The 21455-nt window shown below is 38.3% G+C and overlaps 1 protein-coding gene across 7 annotated transcripts in view; it reads left to right on the top strand.

Moving 5' to 3' along the window:
• FRY (FRY microtubule binding protein) overlaps positions 1-21455 on the top strand; it is a 429394-nt gene that overhangs the window by 171491 nt on the left and 236448 nt on the right. The window lies entirely within an intron of this gene.

Genomic DNA, 21455 nt, shown 5'->3' with positions numbered 1-21455 from the left:
TATCTAGACTTTCCCACAGCCATTTAGTGATTCTCACAGCTGCTCCCTTTGGGGGCCACAGCCATAGCTTCCACAGGCCTTTCTCAGATTAACCTGGAATGCTCTGGTGGTCTCCCTGGAGCGTCAAGGTCCCCCTGATGCGGAGGGGGCTTCTGAAGAGGCTTCTGCCAGCATTTCGAAGTCCAGACCACTTCTCCCTCTTGCCCCTGAGTCTGTGACTACCATTCAAGACCCTCTTGGGACTCCTCATTGGGCCTCTCTCTCTGTTCTTCTGCTCCAGCCAGATTGATTTATTTATTTATTTATTTATTTATTTATTTAATTTTTCCAGCCAGATTTAATCGGCTCATCCCTCTTGTGCATTTTACCAACTTGTGCCCTACCCTGTGCCTATACACACGCCAGCCCCCTGATCTGGCATGCCCTCTGTTAGAATACACAAGTTGCAGGACCAGATAGGCTTGGTTCAGGTCTCTATCTCCTGCACTTGCATTGGCCTTTGACAATTAGTTAACTTCTCTCTGCTTCATTTTTCTCCTCAGTAAAATGGAAGCAAAAATAACAGATGCTTCACAGAAGTAAATGGGGTATTTAAGGATTAAAGCACTTAGAATAATATCTAGCACATCATAAACATTCAATAAATGTTAAAATAATATGAATGTATTCCAAGACTCCCCTCACTTCTCAACCCACTTAAAATCAGGGTCAGGCCCCTTTTCTTCCTAGTATTGACATTATTTGTGGATTATTCTATGAGTAGTCAACACTTGCTACACCCCTAGAGAAGGGGAACTGTGTGAATATGCCAGAAATAGTTGTTTACTTTGAGCCATTTCTTTTCTAGATTTGTTACCATTATTTCCTTTTCTACTTCAGCTATTATTAGAATATTCCTACCTTCCCTAAGTAAATACCTTGGGCAGCACAGGAGATGTCCTGGCAATGTCCTCAGTGGCAGGAAGTCCTCTTGGCCTTTCAGATTTGCTACAAAGTTTGGAGCAGATAGTTCCAAGCTACTTCAGAGGAAAGAAAGGCGTGCTTTTTATTGATGTATAGAGCTAGTGTAGGGGCTCTCCCAACCATCTGAAACCTCTCACTGGCATTCCTTGGCCCTGGTGTCCAAACGAACACAGGGCCCTATGAACACAGGTATATTCCAAACATATTCAACATCTTGATCTTTCCAGTGCAGTTTGTCTTTCTTACATTTGTCAATTCTTGCTACTCCAGAGAGGGGAACTTTTGAATGCTTGTTAACTCTTTCAGGTAACAAGAATTCCATTGACAAATAAACTGGTCTGGGAAACTGAGTAAGCCCTTTGCCTGTCCTGGAAGGGCTGCTGTGCACTGTGAAATGTCTAATGTTGCTATCAAGAAACATCAGTTGGGAGAATTGGATGTGGCATTTTTCAGATATATCATAGTGGGCTAAGTTATGGTGACGAAGGACAATATTTCTGTCCAACGTAGAAATGCTGGTTAGTGTCAGGTTAGCCCTGGAGCAGAGAAAGATCAAATGCACATGGGGATGGGAAACACTATTGACTGAGTACAAGGCAGCACTTATTGATCCCTGTTAATGTGGTCAGTGTAGCTCAAAGACCCTACAGGAAAAGCTTAAGAGAAACCTAAAAAAAAAAAAAAAAAAAAAAAAAGGAAAACAAAAAAAAAAGAAACCTCAAGGTGTTAGTTTTAAGTTCTTTGCGGAACTGATTTGAAGAAGCGGAAAACTGAAGTTAACCAAGTTACCTGAACCAGCAGAGCAGTACTGCTGGAGTGCAAGCATGCTTCCCTTTGAGCTCTGAAACAATAGGAAGCACCCAGGGCCAAGCAGGCACTCTGGGGAGAGTTACTCACATTCCTGTCACTCACGTGTCTGACTGTGTGTGCGCTTGCTCAGGTCGTGGTCACTGCTGCTACAGTAGCTTAAAGTCCTAATGAGAAATAAAACCCCAAATCAACATCTACTCCAAATAGAAGGAGCCTGTTCCTGGGTTTGTGATGAAGATACATAACAAGCGGGATTTTTGCTTGTTTGTTTTGTGTATTGTTTTTTTGTCATTGTTAAAATGCTTGAACAACTTTAGAATAACAAACTGTCACATTGACTGGGGGCCCACTATCTGTCAAATGTTATGCTTGGTAATTTATATGTAGGGCAACCACATCATTATTTGTGCAAACTGGACACTTTGGAGAGTGAAAGTTAATAATTATACTGGGACTGCCACAGGTGAAGGAGGCCATATGATCATTGTGTTTATTATCTTCACTCTTTCCAATAACCCTGCAAGTTTATGTTATTATCCACACTTTACAGATGAAAAAAAATGAGTTGAGAAAGTGATTTGCTAAAAGTCAGGATGCTAGTAACTGCCATAAATCTTTCCCCCAATCCACTTGATAATCACATTTTTAAAAATTATCCATAGGATGATCAAAAGGATCAAGAACATTGAAGATCTTAGTACTTTATAGATAGTTGCATTCTTCTTGGCCGGTGACACTGCCGACCCTTAGCCCACTTCCTCCCTGTGCACCCCTGAGGCTTGGGTGTGTGTGAGTGTTTCTCTCTCTCTCTCTCCTCTCACCTTCTATTAAAAGTCCTGTTGAAAGGTAAAGACCCTGGACTAAAATCATTATATGTTCATTTGAATCTGATCTGAAACCTCACAAAATATACCTACTTGATGCCATCTGGGTATCTCAGACCTCAGAAGCTCAACTTGGGGGGGAATTAAGCTTTATCATCCTAAACCAGGAACACAAAGAGGAAGCTAGTTTATTCATAATCTTCCTCCCTCCACCCACTTCCCCCAAGAACCTGCTGAAGAGCACCATCTCCTTAGCACAGGCCTGTTTGAAAAACCTAAAAATTGACGTCTTCACCGTTACTATTACAAATAATAAAGTTCGTTCACTATGGTCGTTTGATTGAACATACAACACACACATAAAAGATCATAGTAAAAAGCTACATTTGTTAGGAGTGTTTCATGTTGATTTTTTCCCTCCTTTTAAAACTACATATAAATATATAATTTAAATGGATTTGGTAAAAAGATGCTAATAAGCTTTACCTCTTTTAGAATGGTCATTTACTTACTATGCTGAGGTTTCTCTGATATGTTGTATCTCTGTTTAGGAAACAGTGGCAAATTCCTCATCTTTGGCAGTGAGGACACAGAGAATATCTCCAGGACTGATGGAAATCTGTAATTCAGTTATCTCAGTTCACCTGATAGCACCAATTTGGGCCACCACAAAACCTTCTACAAGGCTGGCAGCACAAAATGATTTGATTTCAACTTCTTTGCCTACTTTTGCATGCTGCTTGGTGAAGGTGCCAACAAGAACTGAAATAGGCAGACTTGCAAACAGTGGTAGGCAAGGAGAGATGACCTGGACACTTTTTTTTTTTAACCTGGATACTTTTACAATCTAGGAACAGCCTAGAATATTTGAAAAAGTTGCCAGCATTCAGATGTTTCAACTAAACATTCAGATGATATAACATGAAATATTCCCTTTATTTAAAAGACCTCTGTTTCAAAACATTTTAATACCTATGACTCTTTAGTTCACTTCTGGATACAGTTCAAGGGATTGAATGGGTTATATATGTCTTGACCATCTTATTAGTAACTTCTATATTTTTAAGCTTCATGTGTTAGTCAACATGATAGGGCTTGGATGTGAGTTTGGGCTGAGAAATGACATTTTCCTGAGTTGGGACTGTTCTATGGATTGTCAGCCCCATACACAAGCCTCTTGTGCATGTTCTTTGCTGGTACTGCATCTAAAATTTATTTAGTGCCTTGTGGTTTGCCCAGCACCTTTAAAAACATTACCTCATTTGATGAATGAGATGCATTGATTATGAATAAACTACCTTCCTCTTAAATGTCCCTGGTTTGGGATGATAAGGCTTAATTCCCCCCAAATTGAGCTTCTGAGGTCTGAGATACCCAGATGGCATCAAGTAGGTATATTTTGTGAGGTTTCAAATCAGATTCAAATGAACAAATAATGATTTCAGTTCAGGGTCTTTACCTTTGAATACGACCTTAAAAAAAAAAAAAAGCAATATATATTGGCATCTATTAAAATACACAGAGGGAGTCTGTTTTCAAAACATACATATTATGATTTTCTGGATTTACTTGTACCCTACCATTTCTTAGTCATCTTTTTTAAGCACTCAGACAGGCCTAATTTTCTGCAGTGTGATACCTTCTGAGAATCAGCCCCTGTTTGCACACAATCCAGTGCAGAAGATTTAGCAAGCAACGATTCCTGGAAAGGTGAATGGCATTTGTGAGTAAGAAAGTGCACAGCTTTATCTCATCTTTTTTCTTACTAATCTCTGTCATTTGATGGATTCCTTTCATCATATTCATTTAAATATCTCTCCACTGTAGAACTGTTGGCTACACAAGTAAAAAAATGTTCTCTTCTTTGAGTTGAAAAGTATCTCTCAGGCTTGAAGGAGCAATAGAAATAGCTTTTTCCATAAGAACATCTTTACTTTTCGATACTGGGTTATATTCAAAAACTTACTATCTTAGCATCAGCTTTTCTTGGTGGTTGCTTAAATTCCTTGCCACTAAACAGTGTAAGGGAAGCAAGACAGACACTATTCAGGACTTCTTTTTGAGCACTGTACACCAGACACACTGCTTGGGGAGCTTCAGAACTGAATCAGACCTAGACCTGGATCCTTCCATCAGGGATCTCAGAGCTGACCTTCTTTCCTGGTTAGTTTCAGAATTCAGAAGTATTAATGCAAAAGAATTCAGAAATATTAATGTAGAAAAAAAGTGCCTAATGGTATTTCATAGACAGTATATGCCCTAAAGAATTTTATTTGGGAGAGTATGTTCCATAGATTCTGTTGAGTTTAACTTTATGGATTAATACTTCCATGGCATCAGGCGAGTGTTGGAAACCTGGTGTTTGCAGGCAAATTCCTATAAGAACACTCTTCTAGCAGGATAGAGAAAAGAGAGAAAAGGAGATGTAAATTATTTAGCCTGAAACACTTGACTAGATGTCAGTTTTGGGAGCAGCAAGTGTTTCAAATAGGCATTCTTTACATTAGAAAACTGTGAAGACAACTTCCATGTTTATCAGAATTTTGATCTGGGACTAATTTAAAGCTAGTCATTCTTCATTTCGAGTCGTCCTCTCACCCTTCAGAACATTGAGAGTAAAGAGAAGGGTGTGTGTATGACAATTCTGTATTTCTGTAAGGTTCACGATCCTACCTCTCACCTATATGGTTACATACACTTTTCTTCTTTCTCACAGAACATACAAGCACAGGCATTTAAATATTAGTCACTCCAGCTGCTAAGCAGTGAGAGTCTTTATTCTGCCAGCATATCAGACTCTATAATGAGTCTGATTTTGGTTTAATTCCTTTCTACTGTGTAGTCATTGGATGAGCTGCAGATGGAAATTTAAGCCAAAGCCATACATTTCAGCTAATACTTTTTATGCTGCTGTAAGAATTTGTTGTCATGTCGATTTAAGGGAGTTGAAATCTTTTTCAAGAAGGCATTCAGATCTATTTTAAGAGCATTTATCAGCTCTAATTTGATATACAACTCTGACTGCCTCTGGTGTTCTTAATCAATTGCAAAGTGCAAAGTAGTTTAGCAGTGGAAGACAGCTTTGAAATTTCCAGAATTTCTCAGCTAATGCCACAAACACAACATCATGTATATTTTCAAATATAAAATTAAATTTCCATTAAAATTTTTTGCCTGATTTTAAGAGACAGTAGGCCGACTTCTTTGAATTTAGACTTAAACAGGTAAATATGTATTTTGGCAGCCTTGGAAAGGATAGGGTATTAGATTAACTAGGGAGAAACTTTTGTAAAATTCCATTCAAATGCTATATTTATGTAGGAAGGATCTGGCAAATCAAGAAAATTGTTTATTACATCAGAGTCAAATCAATAGCATATTTCTATTCTTTAAACACAAGATTAAGTTTTTCTTCCATTTTTCTGTTATTTTTCTGTGTGTGACCTTGATTTGCCTCCTTTCCCCACTTCCTTATGTGAAAGGAACAAATGTGACACCTTGTCTCTGCCTGTTTAATGTGAAGGGTTTTGAAGGCCTCCACTGAAAAATAAGGTTTGTGTAAACATCATAATATGTGTCCGTTATTTCTCCTGTGCCATGAAAGCCAAACTGAAGGAGGTTGAGTTGTACATTAACGAACTTGACTGATAAGTAGAGACTGCATCTTGGGCTTTCTAAGCTTGATCAGTTTCTTGGACTAGTCTGCTTTTAAGTACTCTGAATAAGCAATAGGTGTCATACTACACAGCCTATCAGGTTCTCTCTATTGTTTTTGTTTTGTTTTGTTTTGTCTTGTTTTGTTTTTACATTAAGTGACTGTGTATCTAACTCAGTGGAATTGAATGGAGTTGTCTCCAATCTGAAGTACTGGCATTCTTGATCAAGAGACAAGCATTTTCTTTCGACATGGTGTGATGTGATGCTTATAGAAGTTGCTGGCATTCTAGAAGCTTTTAGCATGTGGTAATACAGTCAAAGGATACTCTCTTAGCTTTGGGTAGATATTATGTTTCATTTAAGCCATGTTGAAAATAAAGAAAAGGTCATAAGGATGCAAGATAGTATTTAAAAATGTGTCTGAAGCACTGGTTTGTTATACCATCCACCAATACTCTATGCGTGCAACTAGGTAGAAAACTTGTGACAGCTTTAAAGAGTTTTACAGCTAAAAAAGTTGCTCTAACTGAGTAGATCACCTACAACTTTAGCAAATTATAAGCAGTTAGTTTAAAATTTACAAGTTTGAACACCAATTAGAAGACAAATTTCAGTCTTTCTCTAAAAAAACAAAACTCAGCTTCTCAATTTTCAGTTTTTGAAAACCACATTTTTAGTGAATCTCCCCTAAAAATGAGGCCTTGCTATCCTGCTATTGAATGACAACATGGTCTTAGCTCTAGTATCACTTGTACTATTTCAGCATTCCAAAATTAAACTTCTACCTTTCTAATGGGTATTTTAGCTTCCTTAGGGAGTTTAGAGAGAAGTCCAGCCCTGCATTGGGCCACACTGGGTGCCTTATTTCACTTCTCTGACGGAATGTTGGTGGCCCTGAGTCCTGTTCTCATCTTTTCTTCCAGAGTGAGAGTTCAGGACAACCTCTTCTCTATTTTATTTGACTGAATACAGTTCCAAGAAAATAGGAAAGTAAGAGAAATTTAGTATTCCCTATTGATTTTTGTGTCCTATTTACTAACAAACCCCCAGTCCTTATCATTATGGGAAAGCTAATCCTACCTTATGCCATTTGAGATATCGATTTTGAAGGTGTTTGAAAACCTGGTCATTTTCAACTGAAAAAAAATTTAACAATGCTAAATAGTTGAATTTTAAGAAAGGTCGAAATTATGACTGAGAATTCGTTTTCATTCTCTCTAAAAATTCTCTCTCTAAAATTCTGTCACATTTTAAATACTCAAAAATCTATTTCAACTTTAACTTAGATTCTTTCTTTCTCTTGTTAGCCATTTTGTTGGTCACTTCAGTGCTTATTGTCATTTTCCTAGAGGGGCAAAGGAGTTGAAATTTGAATTATTGCCTTTTGAAATTAGCCAACTATTCCACTTAAAAAAGAAAAGAAACATAAATTAGAAATGATAGAGTAGGACTCTGATCAGTGACTTTCATTCTAAATCCTAAATCCCTCTCATTACTAATCATAGTACAGTAATATGCCTACTATTCACAGATATAACAGTGTGGTTAATACATGGAACTTTTTCTTGCCGTCTAGTAATTTGAAATGTATGTCATTTTAGGAGGCTTTTGCCATAAATACTACAATAACTTCATAATGGCTGAAAAATAAAGACTTTTAATTTACTTGCCTAACCTACAGTCTGGAGATGGGAGGTTATAGGTGGATTCAGAAGCTCAAAGACTCAGACCATCCAATCTTTACACTTGTCACTGCATGATCACAGATGGCCACCTCAGTTCCAGACATCTTTGCTTCACTTAAGAGTCAGGAAGGGGGGCAGCCCTGGTGGCTCAGCGGTTTAGCGCTGCCTTCAGCCCAGGGTGTGATCCTGGAGACCCGGGATCAAGTCCCACGTGGGGCTCCCGGCATGGAGCCTGTTTCTCCCTCGGCCTGTGTCTCTGCCTCTCTCTCTGATGAATAAATAAATAAAACTTAAAAAAAAGAAAAGAGTCAGGAAGGGGGGATCCCTGGGTGGCTCAGCAGTTTGGCGCCTGCCTTTGGCCCAGGGAGCGATCCTTGAGTCCCGGCATGGAGCCTGCTTTTCCCTCTGCCTGTGTCTCTGTCTCTCTGTCTCTCTGTCTCTGTCTCTGTCTCTCTCTGTGTGTGTGTGTGTGTGTGTGTGTGTGTCTATCATAAATAAATAAATAAATCTTTAAAAAAGAAGAGTCAGGAAGGGAGGGAGTCCAGGTTAGGTCTTTCTTCTGGCAAAAAGAAAATTTTGCCAAAACCCCCAGCAAACTTTCTCTTGCATTCCTGATTGGAGTTGGATGATACACTGGCAAAGTTGAATAAAATTACCACGTTGGCTTAGACAAACTATGATGCATGCCCTTGGACTGGGGCAGGTCCACTTTCTATAGGTCAAGAAACTTCAACCTGCTACTTGAACAAAATAGAGATTCTTACCAAGGAAGAAGGGTAAGCAACAATAGGAACTGCCATAAAATATAAGCCATGCAATGGTAGATGACTATTAATAACTCCCCACCTTTTGTTACATAACATTACATTAAGCGTAGTAATAATAGCTGATATTTATAAGCCCTTACGAAGTGTTAAGTGCTGTATTAAATGCTTTACCTGCATCATTTCCTCTAATCTTCACCATGACTCTATTTTACACATACCACATGTAAGTGACAGAGCCAGCAATCAGACCTAGAGTCTAGGGTAAACACTAAACTATGCTACCTCTCATCATTCTTTGCAAGATCAAGAGATTGATTAATAGTAGGTGAAATTGATGAAATTCCAGTAGGAGTAGAAGGATATTGACATATAGTCCCTACTAAGTTACCACAGTAATATAACATCAAAAAGCAATGGCAAAGAGTTTTGAAAGTTCTCAAATAAAAATTCTGTATCTCTCTGCCTCTAGTTTCAGAAAAAAAGGAACATTCCTTGATGTTTTTCTTATGCCCATTCAATAAGAAATTGAGTCTGTTTTTGTTTTTTTTTTAGGCAAATTACAAAAAAGAACATTACTAGGTCAAAAACCTGATCCCTTCAAGATTGTACCCAATTGTCTGTTGAAAGAGAAAGAAAACAGGAATATATTAGGTTTATTGAAATCTGTCATTATATTAAACTGAGCAAATACAGTATTAATTTGTCTGAATGAAAAAAACAAAAACAAAAAAAAATAATTTGTCTGAATGCCATCCAATAGCAGTAAGAGAAATATCCTTAACTTTGTCATTACCCCCCTACCCCCCAAAATGACCAAAATGTTTTCCTGTTTTCAGAGATTTAGAAATATCAGTATTTTCCAATGAGGTTTAGATTTCGGTCTCATTGTTCAGATTCAGCTATTAATCCAAAAGGGCTTTATTGACTCACTTTACTACCTCCCCATAGTACCCTTCAGGTAAGTCTTAGAATAGTCTAATAAGAGTAGCTAGCATTTATGGAAGACTACTGAGTTTCAGCCACTCTTCTAAGCCCTATCTCATTTAAACTTCATCAGATCCTACTGAGGCAAATACCATTATATAGGTGAGAAACTAATGAATGAGCAGATGAATGAATGACTTCCCTAGGGAAAGTGCATCATTAAGTGTTGGCACCTTCATTCAAATTGACTGGTGGCTCCAGAGTTGCTATTCTTATTGGCTGCCCAGCAGGAGCCTTTCCCACCTCCCTCCTGAGCTCATCTTCCCCAGCATGTCTGAAAGAGGCAGGTGCTCACTTCTTCTCAGCCTTCAGCACAAGCTTGCAACTGTGATTCAAGTTTCTGGGGGAATTTCTGGAACGTATTTTTCTTCCTGAATACAGTAGAAAGGCATCTTTTGCTATTCTGATTAACCCACTGCTTTCAGCCTTTGGACGCAGTTTGTGTAGACAGCAGAAAAAAAAAATTTGAGTTCAAATACCCTAAGATGACTTTTAGCTGAACAATGAGCCAAGTTCCTGCTTTTAAGGAAAGATTGTTTAGTGAAGGAGACCGACATAAATCGATAATTACAATAAAGTATGACCAGTAATCAACCCCTGAAAGATGAATTGTATGTTATAAGTAAGAGTGACTGGTTTATATATAAATATTACTCATTGACCCTTGAGGCCAGATCTTCCCTACTACTTTCTTATATTGCTGATAGTTATCTCCAAAGCTGAATCTTTTCTCACCAGCCTGGTGAAGCTGTGACTTTATCTCTCTCCTCCAGGTCCCTTATTCTGCTCAGCTTCCTTATTGTAAATGCCAGATTTCATGATCAATTAGTCCCAGGCAAGAAACTGGTGTCCTTTTCAGCCCTTCTTTGTTGTTCATTGAAGACATTGTTAAAACTTGTCATGCCTCCTTTCCCAAATGACGCTTCCCACATCTGGATCTCTGTCACCATCACTTCTGCCAACACCTGGTTTCAGGTGTTCATCATGTGGAGCATCCTATCTGGAGCACCCACAACTCCTCCTTTCTTGCCTCTCTGCTGCCAACCGCCTTTCCAGGACAGTCTGGTCCTTCCCACAGCTTTGAGCACTGATCTTACCTTTGCTTTTGTAATGGTGTGTTGGCATTGAGAGTGAGATTCCCTATCCAGGGATCAGTGATGTTGATAGTTGCAAGCACACTGAGTAATTAAATTGTCATTATGAACTGAGAGTGATTATCTGAATTCATTTTATAGACCATCTATATCCAAACCATTTGTTTTTTGTGATATTAGGAGTTCTATGGAATGAAAAAATGGACCCGGCACCTGACTGACAGTCTGTATTCAGGGTCATGGGCCAGGAGTGGAGTGAGAGTATTGTTGTCATGCTAGAATATATTATTCTGTACACTTTTAAGCTAGTGAGATATGAAGAGCCTGGACTTGATAGGCATGATGCAGAAATTAGGAAAGGTTGCCTAGACTTAAGAAAAAGACCAAAAGTTGGATATAATTATCTGGTAAAGGTTGCTCAGGCAGAGGATCTAACTCATCATGAAGTGTACACACTCTAGTAAGGGAAGGACCACTCATCAATTCTCAAGTGTCCCTTATCCACAAAATAACAGCCATCAAACTGGTGCAATGAGCTCATTAAATATCATATTGTTCTGCCAGACAAGGCTGTTGTTTTAGGGAGTGACTAAGAGACTGTCACTTCTTGGGCCAGGAGAATGAAAATGCTCTTTGGGAAAAGGATAGAGATAAATTGTTGATACTGTCCCTCAGACATCCCTCCCCATTTCAGTCTGCATCTTACTGGGCTGTTTTAGATTGAAAGAGGACTGCACGCTGATTTATTCAGCTCAGTGTTTTCATAAAGTTTCTGCTATTGACCTATAGAAGGGAAAAAAGGTTAGAATGTTCTTTGCAGGCAGTGTTAAATTAATGTCAAAGACCTATCCATGCCCAGTGGTGCTGGGGCTGGCAGAGTCATGTAAGCTCAGCACTTGAGTGCAAGTGTTTGTCTCCTCCATTTTAACCAAGAAATGGTTGGAAAGTGAACCAACTCTGGAAGAGTCAGGCAGAAGTGTCATCCCATTTGGGTTATTTGCTTTTTATTTTTCCTTGCTGAAAACAGAAGTGAATCACACTCTTCACTGAGCCATGCCGCAGAGGGAAATGATGCAACACTGGTCACGTGGCACAAAGAAAAAAGGCCCATTATGCAAACCTAGCTTTTTATTGTGTTCTGGCCTAAGGAGAGTTTAAATACCCGCACTGGGAAGCAACACAGGGCTGTGGTTCTTAAATGTGAAGCCTCTACATGGAGGAGCCATGATTGACTTTTTGTCTCTTCTTTATTCTTCTGCCTTTTTGACCGCAGGATTCACTAATTTTTTATTATAATACAAAACGGGAAAAGAATGTATTTAAGCTTGTTTTATTTCCTTTTTCCATATGATTTGGGATGTTTATAAACATATGATTTGCCTTGACCACTTTCTTACTACGTGACCTTATGGAAATTACTTAATCTGATCCCCTAAAAAGGTATTATCTAGCATACAGGTCTTTATAAATAAATAGTATGTATATGTATCTACCCACAGAGCCATAACAATTAAATGTGTTTATGTTTATAAAGTGTTTAGTATACAGCCTCACTTGCAGTCACTTAATAAATGGTAGCCATTACTATTATTAATTTACCTATTTCATGCTTGTCTAAATTCCTCTATGAGTGAATGCTTTTATCTCGTCCTCTCGATGCCAAGACAGAATGACCAGGACCTGAAGAGTCCTGAAGTTCTTTCTGACATCATCTTGGCTTGGCAGTCTGATCTTTACTGCTTCATTTAGTAGACGCTTTGGTAAAGAGGTATGTTTTTGGAACTTCAGGGAATGCACCATCTGAAGACTTTCAAGGTGAAATACCTTTCTTTCAAATTAGAGTTGTGTAGAATGACTGATAACATTGCAAGGTATTTGTATATGTTACAGTTGCAGCATTTTCTGTATTACATGAATTAAACGTCAAGGATATGTTTTTTTGGACCTGAGCCAAACTCCCCTCCCAAGTATAATGAATTCAAATGTCTCCTTTGGAGTGAGGTTTTCTCTTACTGCCCCACTTCCCCTATGCTTTCCACACACTTCCATTGTTGCAACAGTAACATTGTTGCATAACGGTGCTTTTTTGGTCTGGGTACCCCCCCCCAAAACTGGGTAAAAATCAATCATTTTGTCATTGTCAGATTCCCCAGCACATTTCAGGGCACATTAGCTGTTAATAAACTGTTAAATGTTTAACAGACTGGATAAAATGACCTGAGTAAGCATGGGAGGTTTAGAGCCAAACTTAGCTAGCTCTTATCCCACTAGTAGATCAACCTCTAGCAGGCAATACCAAATGTTTTGTATTTCAGAGTCTTTTATTTCAAACAGGAACTTAACATCTACGCTTGGCTGTAAAGTCCTTTTCCTTCGATGACCCTCACCTATTTTCTTTGAGTAAATTCAACAAGGTCATTTGCACCATTACATTCACAGAACTCTGAGGAGATGTGTCCATGAAAATGAAAATGAAGTTAGAGTGAAATAATTTTTTATTTATGTAGTGATCAGCCAACTTGAGAGAATATTTCTGTTAGATTGTTTTTGCTTTTGTCTTATTTTTAAAAGAATTTTTGTTGAAGTATAGTTGACACACAATGTCACATTGGTTTTAGGTATATAACATAGTGATTCAAGAACTCTACATTATGCTGTGCTCACCATAAGAACATCTCCCATCTGTCACCACACAACGTTATTACAATACCACTGACTGTATTCCCTATGCTGTGCCTTTCATCCTCATGATTTATTCATTCCACAGCTGGCTACCTGTATCTCCCACTCCTCTTCACCCATTTTGTGCATCCCCCTCTTTTTGTTTTTGTTTTAAATCTGTTAATCCTTTCAAAGATTGCTCTGTAAAAATAATAACAAATACTAATATTTGCCCAAATGTCATTTAAGGTATAATAATTTAATCTAACTTTGCTTTTAAACCTTCCAGCCACTTTTGCCAAATTAGAAGGAGATCATTCTTGGTGAAATCTACTTAGTTAATGTAATTTTTACTGATCAAGGACTTTTTTTATGTGGGAACTGCTGCTGTTTCATATTTATTTGGAGAAACTGATTGCCTTATGAGAAAAAAGTCTTGAACCCAAAGATTTTCTCACAATTTTATCATGAGATGGATGTACTCAAAACATCAGCCTAAATTGGACTGGAAGTCTCTGAGAGGGAATGAGCAGTCTTCTCTTTCCTTCTTGTAATTAATTAAAGGCCTCCTTGTGTAGGGCGCCATGGTAGATAGAATGCACTGTATTCGGCAGGTCCCATTCTTTCCTTCCATGAGCTTTATGGTCAAGCACCTCCTGCTTTGATGAAAGAGGAGATATAAGGAAGTTGTAGACAGAACAAAAATGCTGATTAAATAGGTGTTCTACTTGTGCCAGCCGTTGTGCTTGGATTTAGGGAGACTGACATACAGAATCATCAAGAGGAGGAAGTGATTCATCATTTTAAGTGGGAGAGAAGAGACTAGGAATAGTTCCAATAGTCTGTGACATTTGACCTTGAAGCATGCTACAGAGAAGAAGAGGGAAGGGGCAGAGGGAAGAATGTGAGCAAATGCAGGGAGGTGTGGATGTGGCCAGTCAGGCAGTGACTGCTGGATCCCAGGGTCCCTGACAGATAGTGATAGACATAGGTCAAGTCGTGTCAGCTCATGAGGAACATTGAAAGACCTACTGAAGGGTCCCGGCTTCATCTGGAAAGTATTGGGCAGTCTCCACTGATTTTCTAGGCAGGGAGCAACATGGTGGGATTGCAGCTCATTCTTGGAGCCTTAACTAAAAATGGAGGTGGGGAGAGTCACTTCAGAGATAATCCAGGGAAGAGCTGACAAGGATCTCAAGATGGTGGAAAAGGTGTTGGAGAGGAGAAAGCAGTTTTAAATGATTTATTGGAGGTAGAATCACCAGGATTTGTTTTCTACCCTCGATCCAGTATGTGCTCTATTAAGCATGTACAAAACACATATGATTATATAGCTCATGCAAGCTGCTGAAAGAGAAAGAGACAGGAACAATTACCTGAGGAACAGTGTTTTGAAATTATACGTTGAATAGAAACTGTGGTCTTTAAATAGAATATTTGTGTTGAGCATAAAAAGGGATGGTAGAGTTCTCTCTCGACAATACTCGTTTGATTTACTGCACCGAGATAGCACAGAAGGGTTTTGCAGCTGCTGTGTCTAGCCTCTGAGGAATTTGTTTCATAGTTATTCCCAGGTTACAGATTGACAGGTTTTGGTTTGGTTTTGTTTTTTAATAAAATATATAATTTAGATGACCAAATGACCTTGGATCACTTGAATGTATGGAGCAGCATCTAATGAATGCCTCACAGCTCACTGGAATCCCTTGGGATGGCATTGGGGTGTCAGTTCATCTAAGTTGTCTAAGTTTGTACGTACGGAAGTCTCCTAGGAATGTGTACTATGATTGTCACAGGAAACCAATGCACCATGAAGGGTCCTGACATTGGCACTTCTTAAGAAATGAGGTTCAAGATGATCTCTCTTAGCTGCTTTGTACTGTACTCATAGCCACACGTGGTTTGCTCCCATGTGACAGACAATTATCAATTGTTTCACTTTTCCCTCCTCAAGGAGAGCAGTGAGCTTTCTGGGGCCATGTATACCCATATAAATTCTTCTAGGGGGAACCCTGGGTGGCGCAGCGGTTTAGCGCCTGCCTTTGGCCCAGGGCGCGATCCTGGAGACCCAGGATCGAATCCCACGTCGGGCTCCCGGTGCAAGGAGCCTGCTTCTCCCTCTGCCTATGTCTCTGCCTCTCTCTCTCTCTCTCTGTGTGACTATCATAAATAAATAAAAATTAAAAAAAATTTTAAAAAAATAACTTTCTATAAATTCTTCTAGGAGGAAATTTCTCCCAGTCCTAGGCAACTTGATGATGACATATTTTTCTATGTTTTTATGCCAATTCAAACTCCATCCCATTAAGGCTAGTTGAATCAGATTCTGATTCCAATGCCTCCTTCCCTGCCCTTATATGACAGAACTTTTAGAAGTTGCATTGACTTTCATGGGCTGCCAGGGCATGGCAGTAACTATTTCAGAATGCTACAGAGAACAGTTAATAAGTAATGGCATGTGGATCATCACTTAGGAAAGTAAGGCAGACATGCACCTCTAACATGATTATAAAAAACTTCTACGGTCTTGTGTGCTCTGAATTCTCTGCATAAATATTGCAAAATAAAGAACTTAAAATTAATTTTTATAATTATATATCCACCACACAGTATTTCAGAAAGACAGGTCAGCATGTCAACAGATTCTAGAGCGGCTGCCTGAGAATGAGAATTATTCAGGTAGAGGAACCCTATAGCAATATAGTTGACATCAGAGATAATCATTCAAGCCAAAAGGTTTTGCAATAATAAAACTCCATTCATATAGTTACATATTTAAATATTTTTACCCCTTTCGAACTTGGGAGCTCAAAGTTATTGTGTCCCAGGATCTAACTGCGTAAGGAAAATAACTGTTTCCCTCTTATTTGGTTAAAGGGAGGTTTTGTGACACAAGTGGAATTTTTAAAAGGTCTTTGAAAGAGAAGATGGGTCAGCATGATTGGGAGGAAAAGGAATGTCAAGTAAAGAAGAGTATAGTTCAACGTGGAAGAAGCAAGGCAAAAGAGTGGCTTGATGACTGGCCATAGCAGATGGAAGGGAATTCCAGAACTGCATGTCAGAATGAAAAGGAAGCCTACTAAAAATTCATATGCACTTTTGTCAGTTTAGCTTTTCTAGCTAAATACTGAGGTCATTCTCCTAGCACATGAATTCCTCCTGAGTTTTCAAGTGGATATAAACTCCAAGACCACTACATGACATGCACATGATGAAATTATTCTGTAATTGTAATAGTGGTGTGCCTGTTTGCCTAAAGAGAATCTGTCTTAGGAAGTCACAATCTTACACAGTTTTATAGGTTTCCTTCCCATAGAAATGTGGTGTAAAAAATTAAAAATATAGGGGTGCCTGAGTGGCTCAGTGGGTCAAATGTCCACCTTTGGCTCAGGTCATTATCTTAAGGCCTGGGGATCAAACCCCTTGTCAGGCTCCCTGCTTGACGGGGAGCCTGCTTCTCCCTCTGCTGCTCCCTCTGTTTGTGCTCTCTCACGTTCTCTTCTCTCTCAAGTAAATAAATAAAATCTTTAAAAATAAATAAATAAAATTTTAAAATTTAAAAACTTAAAGAAATCAACTAATATTCATTGAGAACCCACTGTGTGCAAAGAAATGTGAGGTAACTACCCCAAAGAGGCAGGCAAGGTGGAAATCCAGGAGATATTTAGTGAGAATGTTGATGGCAATACAGGAGCTCTTACAAATCAGTGTGTCATCTATTATAATGTAGATGATAATAGTGCTAAGATAGTATTAAGATGTTTAAAAATCTGCTCTCTAGTTAGTTTTATATTTTGGTGTTACATGGATTTGGGCACCATGTGGAAGCATTGAATATCTTTTATGGTGTTTTTACTTCTCGACTTCTAGGAAGCAAACTGGTATAGTAGGAAGGGTAAAAACTTCTAAGCCAGAAAAGCTGTATTTGGGTCCTTTTCTCTAGCATTTATTAGTGTGCTATCTTGGATAGATTAATTTAATGTTCTCAGCTGTCAAGTGGGGATAAGGGTAATCATCTCTCAGCCCCAGCCTAATACTTTTTGAAGTGATTGATAGATGTTTGCTTATTAAATCAATAAATCCATATTTTTATCATTTGTGAATATATCTGATTATGGGTGTTTACTAATTCATGAATATGCAACACTGTGGCTTTTCTAAATGGCTTTCCATGTTTATTCACAAAAATGGTTTCCCAGATATCTGTCTTATAAAGTAATAATTGATCTGGAGAACAGCATGTATAATAGGAAGGTAATCCAAGACGCATATGCAATTTTAGGTTTTTTAGTAGCCACATTAAACAGAGCTTTAAAACATCTGAAATTAATTTTGATAAAATAGTTTACCTATTTCAATATATCTGAAATATTATCAACATGTAATCAGCATAAAATTATTAGTAGTATTTTACATTTTGAGGGGCGAATACTTTTTCAAAATCCAATGTTTATTTTGCACCTCCAGCACATCTAACTGTGGATACCAAATTGGTCAAAATACTTGATTTCTACTTAGATTTCATAAAATTTATAATTAAATATAGTTTCACATATGCAATTCTTCCAAACATACCTAAATTTTTTTCAATAAGTGAATCGAGCACCAGTTTTTTTATTTTAATTTAAGCAAATTAAAATTCAGTAACTCAGTTGCTCTGGTCACAGTTGAAGTGCAATAGTTATATGTGGCTCATATGAAACAGCACAGACAAGAAATTGTCTTGAATTGTTTTTCAATAAGATCTTGGACTTTAAGGCATTTCACCATCATAATATAAAATAAAGACACTCTATACCTGGATTTCATTTTGGGAGTTGCCTTACACTGACTGTGCTTAGTAGTGCCTTCTGACATTAAGCTTGTCATTCTGCCTGCTAGATATATGAGATCTTCTTTGAATGAAACCTAGATTAGCCTAAGGAATGTTTAGTTAGTTCTAAAATGCTGCAGGATTGCTGTTTTTTTCATAGTATAAGTCTGAATTTCTCATATTTGCAAATGAATAGTCTGTCTCAGGCTATGTGACTTGCCCAAGGACCCATGGCTAGTTGTATGGCAGAAACAGCCCTTAAACATGGACTTATCAGTCCATGCTGCCACAGAAGCTATATTTTGCTTCATTTAGGTACAGGTGGGTTCCTCCTGATGCCCTGCTTTGGACACAACATCTTACCTGAAGAAGGACCTTTTGTTGGGCCATATTTTTTGCTTCTCAAAAATATCAATAACCCAAAATACAAGGAGAACATGTTGTAAACTGAGTTGTCTCAAAGAATCCTTTTTGGGCAGTGCAAGATTATGGAAATGAAGGTGGTAGGGAAAGAGGATTCCTTAACAGTAAAAAGCTATGTGCCTTCTCTCTCCCTACTCCTTCACTGTACTTGGAAAGGCAAAATTTAACTTGGCAGAAAACCAATTATAGCCCCCAAAATAGTGGTGTTCTTACTCTATACATTACTGTGTATAAATTTCTCTTTTGCAAATTTCTCTTTGCTTCTAAATAAAACCAGTATAGATGATTCATAAGCATTGAATGGAAATGGATGGGATACTTAGCTGTGTGGGTCCCTAACATTCAGGATAGTTTGTTCTTAGACACTGTTGGATTCTATATGCTTTCTCTTTTTTTTAAAGATTTTATTTATTTATTCATGAAAGACACAGAGAGAGACAAAAGAGAGACAGAGAGAGGCAGAGACACAGGCAGAGGGAGAAGCAGGCCCCATGCAAGGAGCCCAACGCACGACTGGATCCCGGGATTCCAGGATCACGCCCTGGGCAGAAGGCAGACGCTAAACTACTGAGCCATCCAGGGATCCTTCTATATGCTTTCTTAAAAAGTAGCATAAAAGACTATGGGCTAATTTCCTGAGCTCCTGGCATAAACTATGTGACTAGAGTTGGCAAACTTTATAGAGAAAGTTAATGTCTTCAGTCAAAACTTCGAATTCAGAAGTCTTGCTTTAAAGGATGCTCTCTTTGATACAAGTAGTTATTTACTCTCATTCTGACTAGACATGCCTGAACTCCAGTCAATCGGAACTGAGCTCCCATGGTCAGGTTTATTTTCCTGGGTATTTAGATATTTTGGATGAAATTCTGAAAATCCTTCAGAAGTTTTCACCCTTTATCCTCCAGCACACATATGCACACACCCTTTTTTTCTATTCTGGGCAACTATTCAGAAATGTATTTAAGGACTATTAATGGATTCCAGGAGATTGACTCTAAACTAAATGACATTGCCCTGCCTTTGTTGGCATAGTCATTAATTGTGTGAGTGCTTTTAAGACATTTTGCATCCATCAAATGATCATTTGTTACATCTTGCCTTTTTATTTTCTGTATCCCATTTGCTTGAGTTGAGTGTAAATAAAAGTTAGACTTGGAGTGAGGATTTGTGTTAGTCTGTGTATAATGTACTTAGATTTGGGATTGATATCTATGTGGAGCAGAAAAGAGGAACTTGTGAGGCTGTTTTTTTTTTTTTTATTGGAATTCAGTTTGCCAACATATAGCATATCACCCAGTGCTCATCCCGTCAAGTGCACCGCTCAATGCCCATCACCCAGTCACCCCAACCCCCTCCCTGCCCACCTCCCTTTCCACTACATGAGGCTGTTTTAAGGTAAGACACAAATTAAGGAAAGAATAAGCAAAACTTAAGATTTTTTAGGTTTACTTCCTGATGTTTCATTATGTTGGAAGTTGGAAGTTTGAGGTTACCAGCTTGATAGCTCTGTTCAAACAGTTAGCTATTTTAAACTTTCTTCTGCATTCCCCTGTTAGGGAGACAGTAACAGAATACTCAATTATCATTCATTATTACACATTCATTATTACATATTCTCAGAGGCTATCAGTAGCTTCCAAACCTGGCTGTACATCAGAATCACTTATGGAGCTTTTAAAAAAAGATGGATTCTAGTCTCACCAGAGGTTGAGGCTCTGGAATCTGTACTTTTTTTTATAGAACTCCCCAGCTTTGGATTATTTCTGGGCTTTTGTCAGCCCCTTTCCCCTAAAATAAAAGAGTTAAATTCAAGAAACAAGATCAACACAATAGTCCTCCAAAATAGTATAATTTAAAGACTGTAGGCAGGGGAAAGATCCAGTTGGGGATTGTTATTGTAAAACAAGGGAATATTTATAAGCTGATTAATGGAAATCAAGAGAGAAACTTTTTGGAGAAAAAGCATTTAGAGTACATAAGAACATGTAATATGTAAGTTCTTTCACTTCTCATTCACGTAGAATCCCTTCTGCTTCTCCTCCCCAAGGCTGAGTTTAAGTCTACCTGGTAATTTATGCCATGGGTAATACATGGAGGCTTAAAGAGGGTCTCAATGTAGGTTGAGACAATCTGTACCCAATAAGCATAGCACACCTGTCTGGTAGAACACCACCTTAGTGGTGGCTTGCCTCCAGAGGCACCCTGTGCCAGGACATTGGTATTTTCCTAGAGGTCTTCCGGGTAAACATTTTAGGCTACATTTGTTTGCAGCATATGTCGAGGCAATGACATGCTTGGCAAACACTACCTACTACTAGATGCCTCTTTGATAGCCACTACTTCCAGGCACAATGACACATTGTCTTTTAGAAGTTCTCTGGATCTTATTATGGTTTCTACCAGGAAAAGACTAGGCTGCAGGTGATGTTTGCTTATGGTTACTTAATTCTGGTGTTTTACTTGATTCCTACCTTAAGACAGCCTCAGAGGTTCTTTGTCTCTGAAAGATTTATTAATACAGATGAATGAGTATATTCTGTACTATGTTATCTCATGGAAAAAGAGTGAAATGGTATAATCCTTTTGGCACTGGCATCTATTGTTACCTGCCATTTTTCTGTGATAATACTTTAACACTTGTATATACTATGTTTCCAGGAAGACTAATTATTATACATATAAAATGTAACCACTTTATTACTGAAATGTTTCATTAACTATATCACAAGCTAGTTCTAAAGCCTCCGTAAGAAATACTGGATTTACAAGACCAA

Source organism: Canis lupus, chromosome 24, assembly GCF_048164855.1.
Source record: "Canis lupus baileyi chromosome 24, mCanLup2.hap1, whole genome shotgun sequence".
NCBI lineage: Eukaryota > Metazoa > Chordata > Mammalia > Carnivora > Canidae > Canis > Canis lupus.
This window is presented reverse-complemented; position numbering and strand designations above follow the sequence as displayed.